This window comes from Macrosteles quadrilineatus, unplaced genomic scaffold (assembly GCF_028750875.1).
Source record: "Macrosteles quadrilineatus isolate MER2022 unplaced genomic scaffold, UCM_ALF_1.0 Scaffold_4__1_contigs__length_99947679, whole genome shotgun sequence".
Taxonomy (NCBI): Eukaryota; Metazoa; Arthropoda; class Insecta; order Hemiptera; family Cicadellidae; genus Macrosteles; species Macrosteles quadrilineatus.
In genome coordinates this window covers 56,231,285-56,243,411 of record NW_026542597.1, presented here as the reverse complement: position 1 = coordinate 56,243,411, position 12,127 = coordinate 56,231,285, and the positions used below count along the sequence as shown (strand labels likewise).

General features: G+C 31.0%; 1 protein-coding gene across 2 annotated transcripts in view; it reads left to right on the top strand.

Moving 5' to 3' along the window:
- Positions 1 to 12,127, top strand: part of LOC128991833 (PDF receptor) — a 212,439-nt gene that overhangs the window by 60,640 nt on the left and 139,672 nt on the right. The window contains exon 1 of one of the 2 annotated variants that reach the window (XM_054415041.1): positions 6,615 to 6,632. The exons of the other annotated variant lie outside the window; for it this stretch is intronic. The gene's annotated coding sequence lies outside the window, so the exon portion shown is untranslated. Of the gene's footprint in view, positions 1 to 6,614; positions 6,633 to 12,127 lie in introns of those variants that run through there. 2 annotated transcript variants of the gene reach the window in all.

Genomic DNA, 12,127 nt, shown 5'->3' with positions numbered 1-12,127 from the left:
AGTGGGAGCGAGTAAACTCTCTCTTTTTAGTAATATAAAACTACTTTTACCAAATATTACTACATATATTTTATATTTATTATGTTTATGTTATGTTATGTTTATGTTTATGTTAGTATGCTGGGTTGGGAGTGTGCAAAAATTAGCACAAAATAATATTTACTCTTGGTATTTAAAATAAACACAAAATGAAAAAGAACTATATTCACAGAGCTTTATTTTAATGTTACCTATCCTCGACCAGCATAACAATTAAGCAAATTGAAATGGCAATTTCTTTCAAATTAGTTTTAAATCAAATAAACTAATTAAATTTTTATATATATTTTTTAAATACAATTTTTACAGTGACTTTCAGATAAAGAATAAAATTCAAAGATTTCCCATACACAAGACATATTTCCTTCAAGATTTTCTTGCTAAATTGCATTTGCAATTCTTCATAAACTTAACTCCTACATTTAGACCTACGTGTTCATGTGGGATTAGTTAGATCGTTACAAGCTAAGAGTTGTACATGCATAATCTTTTGACTTAATGACAGGAATTGATAATTGAATGCTCTAGTAGGGAGATTTAATCCGATAACAGGAGGAGCTCATAGACAGGATGCTGGAGTTCATTAAGCAACTCAGGTTTGACGGACTCTGAAGTACCATGTGGGGAGCGCAAAAAGCCCATCAGTGGCTGACGTGCAACAGGACAAGGTCCGCCCCTACAGAATCAATCAATCAATCCGATAATAATACCTGAATACGGGATTTCGCGAATCATAAAAAGATCGAAACTTGATTATTTATAATTGAATGAAAATTCGTCGGCCAAACCTTGTCGAAACGGCACACCACCTTTATGTATCAGTTTCAGTACATTTCACGAATACCATTGGAGGGGTCTAGAAATATTTTCTTATAATAATGTAGCCTAAATTTAAAAAGTAACATACAAATCTATATACAGTTTAAAAAAATATTTTGCATGATCTTATTAATTTAAATTTCTGTCCTATTTAGAAGTATCCTCTAAGGTTGTTCACGTGTTATTAATAAATGATCCACTTTGTCCTTATTGAAAAATCCCGGAGAGTGAGAGAATATTAAGTACCTACAATAAATAAACGTCATTCTAATTCAAAACATGCAAAGAGTCAATATAATTGCAAAACCCACTTACATGGTCCAATCAAAATCCAATTAAACAGAAAAAAAAAACAGAAGTGCTTTGTCTATTAATCTACTTTGACAAGAAGAAGCTGATAAAGTTTTGTTCTTAGTACCAATGAATCACAAAGGAATTTATATTGTTTCGAAATATTTATTTACGCCACACTACATTATTTTGATAAACTTTCCACGCAAGGATTAAGTCCAGAAAACAGCTGTTTGCCGCCAGCTTATTCAAATGGGGTTTCATTGCGTAATACTGTTCTGCAATGAGTTTTACCGGACACCAATCAGCTGATTATACTGTATTTTCGTGGTAATTAGTGGTTATAAACAAAAACATAACCTCTCTCAGAGGTTATGACTAGTGATTATTAGCCCTTTAGTTGGTGGAAATATATAAGGATTTATACGGATTAAGTAGTATGGCGTAAACTATCGTACGTAACTCGTCCAAAATGTGTATACCGGACTCGTATGGTAATCCCGTACTCGACTTCGTCTCGCACGGGAACGACCACACTCGTCCGGTAAACACTTATTTTTAGGACTAGTAACGTAATATACTATTTCAAGCTCATTCAATTTCATAGCGCGCTCTATATCATGTATCAGAATTTTTATAATTAAGGAATGTAAATGTATTTTTATAATTTTTTGATCAATTAATCTCAATTTTGAATACTTTCCGAAAAAATGATTACAGTCTAGCTATAGATTCGAGTTGCTATCACGTGAAATCAGTAATAGAGTTTATCGCTTAATGGTGTCGATGTCAACACCAACACAATACAACGCACACAGTATAACTCTATTGTATTGTTACTCTCCATGGAATTAACAGATTGTCAATATTGGTTTCCTTCGATACAGTAAATGTTACCAACGATCAACAGACAATTTGTATTTTTAACCTGTAAACACACTGGATTATAAACAAAGCCGTTTAGTTGTACCTCAAAGGTAAATGAATACCTTTGGTATAGCAACAATATTTGTTTATCGGTAGCACGTAAACATTTCACATTCAGTTGTTGTAATAGTTTTAAGGTTTGTGTTTATTTTAGGTTGAAGCTACTCAGATAGTTTACACCACTCATTTTTACAGATTTATTTTATTGTTGTTTTAGAGGGGAGCTATCTAGTATGTTTACTATATTGTTGTTACATTTTCAGCTGTCCACGATATGTAAGGAACTGTATTTATGAAACATAACACCTTACATAAATCACTTACATTAGCGTTAAATAGATCCCAGGATGCTTTCTTTACCATTTGATTCTTGATTTGTAAAATTAGATGTTTTATTATTAAATACAACACCTGGATCAATCTTTAATCATATTTGAAAACGTGTACTCTGTCATAGAAGTAATTATTAAAACGTTTTTATTAGGTCGCTTTCTTGTCCGCTACAAATTTTGCAACCGATTTTATACTAACTTCCCGATGAGCTAGGGACTTGAAACTTGAAACATATCTCACAAATGGAAGACAATGCAATATTATACAATTTAGTTTTCATATTTCCCTTGGACTACGCCCCATGGGCTTGTTTTCATTAAATAGATTTCTTGCAAATTTTGATACTTCCCGATGAGCTAGAGACTTGAAATTTGAAACATAGCTCACAAATGGATGACATTGCAATATTATATCATTTAATTTTCATATTTCCTTTCGGGCTACGCCCCATGGGCTTGTTTTTATTAGCTCGCTTTCCTACAAATTTTGATATCAATTTTAAACGATGTAACCGATAAGCTAGAGACTTGAAATTTGAAACATAGCTCACAAATGCATGACAATGCGATATTAAATCATTTAATTTTCATATTTCCCTTGGGCTACGCCCCATGGGCTTCCAGATTTTTCATGTTTACATTTTTAAAGGATGCAAATATATCAACTAATTTAAGTCAGCTGTAAATACTTAAATTTGACAGTTCAAAAAGCAGAGGTTAAGAGGTACAGGTTCTGCTCCCAAGAGTATACAAACAAACATTTCAAAATAAAGATAAACAATCTGATTGCAGATATAAAGGAGTTTGTTAATAATGTCATTTGTTATTTATTTAGTACTCTATAAAGTAAACAATAAATCAAATAGATTGATATATATATATAGTTAGTAGGTAGGCCATACATGCAATCTAATACATAATTATATGCAAAGAAACTCAAATAAACCTTAGATTTTCCACATGCCTCTGTCTTAATCTGATATAGACGCTTGAAATAGATTTAACATGCACACACATTAAAACTAAAAAGTATAAAATAATTTATAAATAAAAAACTTTTTTAAACAAAACGTTTTTAAACGCCCTAAAAAGTAGAAAATAATTTACAAATAATTTATAAATATGTTGAGAGAGTATAAATACTTGTACGATTTAAAACGAAAAAACGTGGGGTGCATGCAATAGATAGTTTACAATTACCTTCACCTACTGAACTAATGTATTATTATCAATTAATTGCATGCACCCAACGTTTTTCGTTTTAAATCGTACAAGTATTTATACTCTCTCAACATATTTATAAATTATTTGTAAATTATTTTCTACTTTTTAGGGCGTTTAAAAACGTTTTGTTTAAAAAAGTTTTTTATTTATAAATTATTTATATCAATCAATGGCAAACAAACAACTTTTGGGTGAAAATAAAACTAAAGTGCAATCAAAACAACTATGAATCAGCAATAACTGAAATTCCTTTGCACCACAATCATGAAAATTTGCATGTCAAAGTCTGAAAGAATTGCACTGCTTAGCTTATAATGTTGTTGTTATTTTGCACCAAAAGAATAAATATTAATACAAGTTTATTATTTTAAAATATAAAACGTTTTACAAGGTGAACACATTTTTACTGTCTTGTTTTAGTACCGAGCTTCGACAAATGAAATTGAACTTGATAGAAGAAATTAAGAAAATGGGTGTTAGTTATTTGTAAGTTGCTACAACAGTAATCGGTAGGTGAAATTATATAGCTTTAAAACTTACCATTTATGATAAAAACGTTTAAAGATGAGGCCTAAACCTAAATACCCAGATTAATGATATAAAAACTACTTAATTGTTTCAACTTCTTTTGAGAATTTTTTTGCTGAAAGGATAATTTCTTGGTACTGTAAAACGGCGAAACAAACTCTCTATTTTACGCACGGTGCTTATTTCCTTACCTTTATGAAAACGAAAATAACAATCTATGAAATTCTATATTTTTTTGAAACATGGAACACATTTTATAGATAAAAAAATATATTAGCATATAGGTAAAATTTAGGAACGATAAATTGTAGCGTTTGATATTATGTACCAGTGTAATAATGTGTTAATCATACAGCAAAATATGCAAAATCATACAGTAAAATATCATGCACTTAGGTTGAAGAACGGGAATAAATATGCATCATTAATTTCTGTTTGACCCTACAATAAAAAATAGGTGTGCAATACAACCTATATAAGACTATATACAATCACCACCGAATATGGACCATTCAAACTAAATCTGCATAGTATGCGAAATTTTACGATAACTATTTTGGATCAAAATGTATCATATGGGCTTCGTTGCGGCGAACAAGCGAACTACGGATGTATACGCGGAATCGGCCCTTACTTAAAAACCCGCTCTCGTATTATTTTTCTTCTTGGAAATATCATCTTTTTGGCTGTATACATTAAGGATCGTAGAGGGAGTTACAGATTTAAAGAAAAAAGTCCTAAGCTGTGCAGGTCGGAGAACCTTTACTGTTTAAACGTTCGAAGGGAAATTTTATATTTGATGAATTACAAAATCAAACTCCGATGTTTGACTATTTTTCAATGTGTCAGCGATTTAGGTGAAGCGGTTTAAATCCCCTATTATATTGATATCAAATTTGTTCAACGTTCCGAATTAAACTAAACAAATCTACAGACAGATTATATTTTTGTGTGACAATTATACGAGTACTGTCATATCGACAGAAATACCACGGGGTTTTCTACAAATATTCACTTATGTGAATAAACTCTTTTTAACTTCAACTCAAGAATTCTTTCCCCAGATAGATCAAAGATAAAAGCTTATTTGTAATGATTGAAGCAAGTCAACCGTGGTTGAAACAATTCCCAATGCTATATTGGATGGTTTAATGGAGTTGTTTAATGTACAAACTGCAATCAACAACATAAAGAACTAAATTTCCATGTGAGTCAATCAAAGACAAGCCACGTGTATTCCATGGTTTTAACACAAATATTGGTTAAATTTCAAGGTGAAACAATAATAGAGTCTATAATTGAATTACTCGCCAACAACATAAAAATAATCCTCTGTAAAAACGGTTTTTAAATCAAGGATTTTTTTGTTGATGACAGCAATTTCATCCGCTTGTTAAAAAAGGTTCTTCCATTTAATAAATTGTAGAACCGTTTATCCAAGCAGTTTAAACTTAAAATAGTTTGCAGTTTTAAACGTTGATGTATATATTTCAACTGCAGCCCTCTCAACGCTACTGAGAGCTCTGCAAACTTGCGGCTTATTGAGAAACTTTATCATGCAGACAAAAAGTCTGATATTAATTCAGTGTTAAATTTCTATCATTAAATGTGTAATACTTAAACTTGTATTGCTATAAATAAGTCTCAAATTAAACAAACAATACAAATGACAGTAGCAAAATATCAATACAATTAGCCACTTATATTTAAATGCTAAAATCGTCGTGCTTAACAATAAAATGTAAATATTCTATTTTGTAATTACAATATATTGACTTAGGTGGAACATTAATTACATTAGGTACATTAATTTACTTGGGTAGAATGTGGTCTGCTACATGAACTTACCAATAAATTCTTGTAATGATGAATGCACAGTATTTGCAGTGGGTTTGGTATTTGATATTTGATTTAAAATCAGAATACTAACTATAATGGTTGTAAATTAAACTGAATTCAACCGCAGTGCCGTTTGACTTAACTGTGATATCATTTATACAGGAAGGAAGAGCTACTATCAGTATTCGGATATTGACTTGACTCGGCAAAGAGCTTGAGAAAACATCCTCTTGTCTATAAAGTACTGTATTATTTCGTATATTGGCTTGTTTAAAACATGTCCAATGATTCTTTGTGAATATTTTACCTTGTTATTTAGTAGAAATCACAGAAACAGATATGCCCAATGTTGAAAGTACAAATTCTAAGTTGCTTTTAAATTGTATAAGCATTCTCAAATTTAAATTAGTTTTTTTTTACTGATTGTTGAAACAACCTCGGTAAGTTTGTCTTAAATAAGTTATGTCTTACGGTTATTATGTGAAGATGTATTTTGAAGAAGTTTGTATTGAAGTCGACCACAAAGAGCTTCTAAAACTATTTTATAAAGTGTTGTTGTTTGAATGCTGAAATAATCAACTGGTATTGTTTTGGTTTCAGGTAGGTTGATTAAAAGACCAAGAGATTTTTTTGGTGCGTAAGTAGAAAGTTTATATTTAAGTAGTATTACGAAAAAACAATGCTAAAATTAAACAGATGATATTTCAAAAAGTTGGAAAGTGAAAAGTTAAACACGTCATGTACACTAAAGCCACACACACGTACATGATTAACAATTTGTATGTAGGAATTGTATACGCGAACATTTTAATCAACATGTGTTTCAAACGCAGTTGAGTTCGTTTCATATCGTGAAAATTTCTGGTTAACATTTTTTCTTAGAAACACTAATTTAAACTCTGTTCAAACACTGCTGCGATAAATTCCAGTGTAATTTTATTCCACAGTTTTTGTTACAAGTAACAAATTTTCTGGTTAGAAAAGGAATAAATGAATAGTTACGTAAAACTAAATTTTTAATGTGTGCTAACAAGAGATAAACAACCATTCAGTGTCATTTGTACCGTATATTTAAAGCCAATGTGTGATGTGTAGCCGTTTTAAAATCTTTTATACAGTTCCATCAATTTATTAATGGAATGACTCAGCAAAATTAAGTATCTTTTTTCACAAAATTTGTAAACCATTTTGAACTAAATAGCAGCTAAATATTTCAAATCAAAATATGTTCTCGGTATAAGTTTGTTGAGCCATGAGATGCAACGTAATTATAACGATTTTGCTATGTATATAATCTAAATAATATTTGTTTTACTATTGTTTGATTCAATGTTATGGCGGATCGCATTTTCTGCTTCTAGGATGTTTATTCTGTGTACTCAGTGTGTTTATTAGTGTAAGTTGTAATTCTATTGCAATATTTTTTCGCGAAGTTAAAACAATGCTACTAAATACCAAGTCAGACTACACTTAAAGTTTTTATTCAGAGCAAACATTTCAAAATGTAATAGGTTAATGTTAGACTCCACAAGGTAAACATAAATTTTCCTGTTTGTGAATACGCTTCCATATTTACTCAAACATGTCAACAAACCAACTATCCCGTCTCTAAACCCACTATAGTGTAGTTATGTACGTGTGAAATGGATACCATAACTATATCTGTTACTTTTATATAAATTTGATATTGTATTTGAGTTAGTAACAAACGCTACAACGACGGAAGGATAAGTAAATGTAAGTTTACATATACGTATAAAAATCATACGTTACAAAATTAGTTCACATTGATCCATCATTAATAGCAAGTAAGAGACAACCTATCTAGGGATAATTATCAAAATATAAAGTGATAGCAATATGTTCATCGCACTTATGTATCTTGTTATATAATAAAGCTCATGTCAGGTATTAATTTAGTAAAATAAATTATCGTGAACAAACATGTCAAATGCTGTTGGCGTTCATAACATCCTTGGAACCTCATACTTCATTAAAGTCAAATATGACGCAACCCAGCAGCTAAGAAATCGTCCTAACATTATTATTTGATTCTTGAAAGTCACAATACAGGTATTTAATAAAGTCTTATATGATAAAGACCAAATATTTTTTTAACACAGCTGACATGTTATCATTAAGGTAAATTGTTATTTGATAAATATCTTTTAGTTATGTTATAAATGTTGGAAGCGTGTTAATTTGTAGGGGTCAACAAGTAATATCTAAATTGATAGGTCGGTAAAAAAATAATCAAATATGTTTCGGCCTCAGATGTTTAAAGTGTTTCATAACCATCAGTATTTTTAAAGTTATTTTTTGTAAGAGAGCGACCCTGGTCCTATTATGATCTTACGAACTTTTCCTAGATAGCGTCAATAAGAACAACTAAGCCAAATGGTAAGTGAATCATTCATTTTTTAATGATATCTTAAGTATCAATTTTATTAAACAGTGTTATACAAAGAAATCTATTAAATCAGACACAGTTTATTCCACAAAACTCCCTATAGGATAGTACTTTATAGGAAAAGTCATGTTCGTATTCAGTGGTTCAAGAACGTTTCCACAATATTTGATAACATGTAAAGACTCCGGACAAACACTTGAACTTAAAGTGGGATCAAGTGAACTCTCTCTCTAGTGATATACAACTTAAACCAATTCTTACTGCCCAATAAATTATCAAACAACTAATTTACTTCAATATTTAACATTAAACACCGTGCAATGATGTACGGAAGAAAACAAATATCATTGAATTGAACCGTTTGTTAAATCCCATGGCTAAACACATTATGTTTTTTTAAATTTCAATATAACCATACATAGCAATAGCCAAACTAGAAAAGACTATTTGCATTTTTTATAGATTTTTTGTATATGTAGGCCATTGTGTATAATTTTCCAATATGCTGTTCAGTTTAGTTTGTTTACAACCCCCTAAAGTGTTACAAACAATAATAAAATAACAACTTTACTTGAATCGTGACAACCCATATTATCACAGGTTGTATCCTATAGATCGTAATAAAACTCATTCTCATAAAAACATTACAACGAATGAACAAAATTGCAAAACCTACACACATTTGAAAAAGGACCAATCAAAATCCAATTATACAGCAAAAGCAAAAGAGCCAATATTTGCCTATTAATCTACTTCAACAAGCGGAAGCTGATAACGTTTTTTTTTTCATTGTGCCTTCTAATAAAAACAAAGAGGTCTTACTGTTGTGAAGTAATAACATTCAAAACTCCTTTAATGTCAGTCTCTGGGGACGTACACCACCATGTAACATGGGTTTATAAATACAGAAATTTGATAATATAGTACATTATCTTTGGACCAATCTATCTAGATTTTAAATAGTTTATACCAAACGTGGTTATAGTGCCGAACCTAGGATTTAAATTTGTATAAGCTAATTAACTCATAGTAACGATTACGCTACTATCATCACTTGAATTCAGTTACAGAGTCAAACATTTAATGTTGTCGATGTCAACAGCAACACAATACAACGCAACTTTATTGTATAGCCACTCTGAATTGGATCAACAACACACAGTAGTTAGTTAATATTGGGTTCCTGTGATACAATAATTGTTTCAAACTATCATTTGGCAACTTCAATATTCATTCTAGAGATTGCATCTTGGATCAAAGATTAAATGTGAAACTGTCCTTATTTGCTACTGGTTATTGGCGTAGTCAATTTTTACTGAAGGCAAATAATAGTTTTTGGAAGTAAATGAATAAAATGTGTGAAAGAAACTTTGAAAAAGTTATTTCAAGAAATCCATTATACTACAGTAATGAAAATGAGTACGTCAAAGTCTGAAATTATTGCGCTGCTTAGGAAATAGGGTAATCCAGTAAGCAAAAATCCATTCTTGGAAGTAGTTTTATAGGTCAAAGGTAGATAGATAGATGAAAGATGCTACCTTATTTATTACTTATCGAACCTTATTTTACCTTATTTCTATTTTTGTACCTTAATGTTACCTTATTGAACCTTATTGAAGTCAATTCGTGGATAACACATTCCCATAACTTTATTGGATTAGTGATTGGAGTTTTTTATGCACAAACCACAATCAACAACAAAAAAGAACGTCATTTACGAGGTGGAATTATTTTTATTGGTGGATTGTTTAAAAAAAGGCCTGGGTAAAAGCTTTACTTTAATTGGTGTAACTTCAAACAGAAACAATAAAATATGCACAATTTAATCACTTAAGACATAATATTATAAAAACTTCTGTTCAACGCTATTTAAACCAAGCTAGGTTTTTTATGACATTAAATGGGAGAACGTTTAACTGAGGAAGTTTCAATCGTTGTTGTCTATATTTCAACTGCAGCCCTCTCAACGGTACTGAGAGCTCTGCAAACTTGCGGCTTATTGAGAAACTTTATCCTGTAGACATAAAGGTCCGATGTCTATTTATGTATTTCAATTATAAAATGTCAATTATACCTAACGTTATAAGTCCTGGGTGCAACGAAGATTATAAATAAGAATACTGTATAAGCATTTAATTGTATGGTTAAACTTTAGTTTGGAAAAATAAATAATAAAGGCACCAAGTTGATTTACTTGATCTTCAAATAACCACTCTTAAGTCTCTTTCTTTGTAAGTCCCTAGCTATTTGGACAACTGTCGTTTTCAACTGTAGGACTACCGGCGAACCCATTTTAGCAAATTTCCCATATAGGGAATAAGCTATTACCGTAGGTCTCATGGTAAGAGCTGGACCCAGGACTGATTTACTTTTTCGTTTTGAGGTCCCCAGAGGCCAAAAACACCATCCGTTCAATATATATATATATATTTATGTGTCCGTTAGCGCGATAACTCGAGCAAAGATTATCCGATTTTGATGAAATTTGGTTTGAACGCGTAAACCTACATTTATTCGAACGAGTTCGCGAACCAGCATGATCGGACTATGGAAAAAGGGGTTTATGGGGGGTTTTATGGGGTAAAAATGGGTTTTTCTCATTTTTAACCCCGAAAACATAAAATTTTGCAATTTCTTTCCAAACCATTTTGTAGAGCTCAAAAAACAAACAATTAAGTATATTGAAGCATTGTTGTATGCCTAATGGTTACAGAAAAAAATCCCAAAATAGTGTAAATTCAAAATTACCATGTTATTTTTAAGGAGAATAAATACGCTTTTGTAGCTTGCTTGTCTATAGACATATTTTAATGAAATTTTGTTTACTTCATACTAAGCTATCAATATTTCAATAAAAACCCCCTATTTTCTTCCCTGTAGCAGCAAACTCTTCTCATTAATATTAATGATATTTAAATAGGAAATAAATCTGACAATTATAAGGGAATGATTTAGTGGAATTCCAGCCAGGTAGATGGACATTCGCTTAGTATGCAGGTTTGCTGTGGCGGGGGTATTATTATTGTTTACGCAGCAGCTACCTCGCATTCGTTATGAGCAGATGATTAGATTTAACTGAAATGTTTAAAACGTGGTTCAGGGAGACCATTATATTTACTGTTGTTGATTGAACCAACTTCGCCACAGCACTGTTTGTCTCAATTCTAATATCGTCTTAACAGGGAGGAAGCGCTATATTATCAGTATTCGGATGTTTGCTTGACTCAGCAAAGAGGTTAAGGAAACATCCTCTTGTTTATATTGGTTTATATGAGTTTGGTTTATGTACTGATTGCTAAGAGCAATTATTCAAATTGATTCAATAAATCACTTTTATCTCAGACCCTTAAGACTACTACTAGTTTTATTTTTTTTTCTGTGAATCAGTTGTGTCGTTGAAACTACATTTCTCTTGGTGGACACAATTAGAACCACCCAAAGACAATGTATTCTAGTACCCCATATTAAGCCTAGCACTAAATTGGGTCAAATTATCACAACAAGGTAATATTTCCAGTAGACTACAGTATTGATATGTAACAATAAGAGGCTACAATATATGTCTATAAAATGCAAAGCCCTTACTGACTGACTCACTCATCACTAATTCTTCTATTTCCCATTTACCTAAAGGACTGAAATTTGGTACACTGAAAAAACACATTCAAGTCTTTAAAGTTCTTAAATTTCAATATTAGTTCCAATCAATTTAAATTAT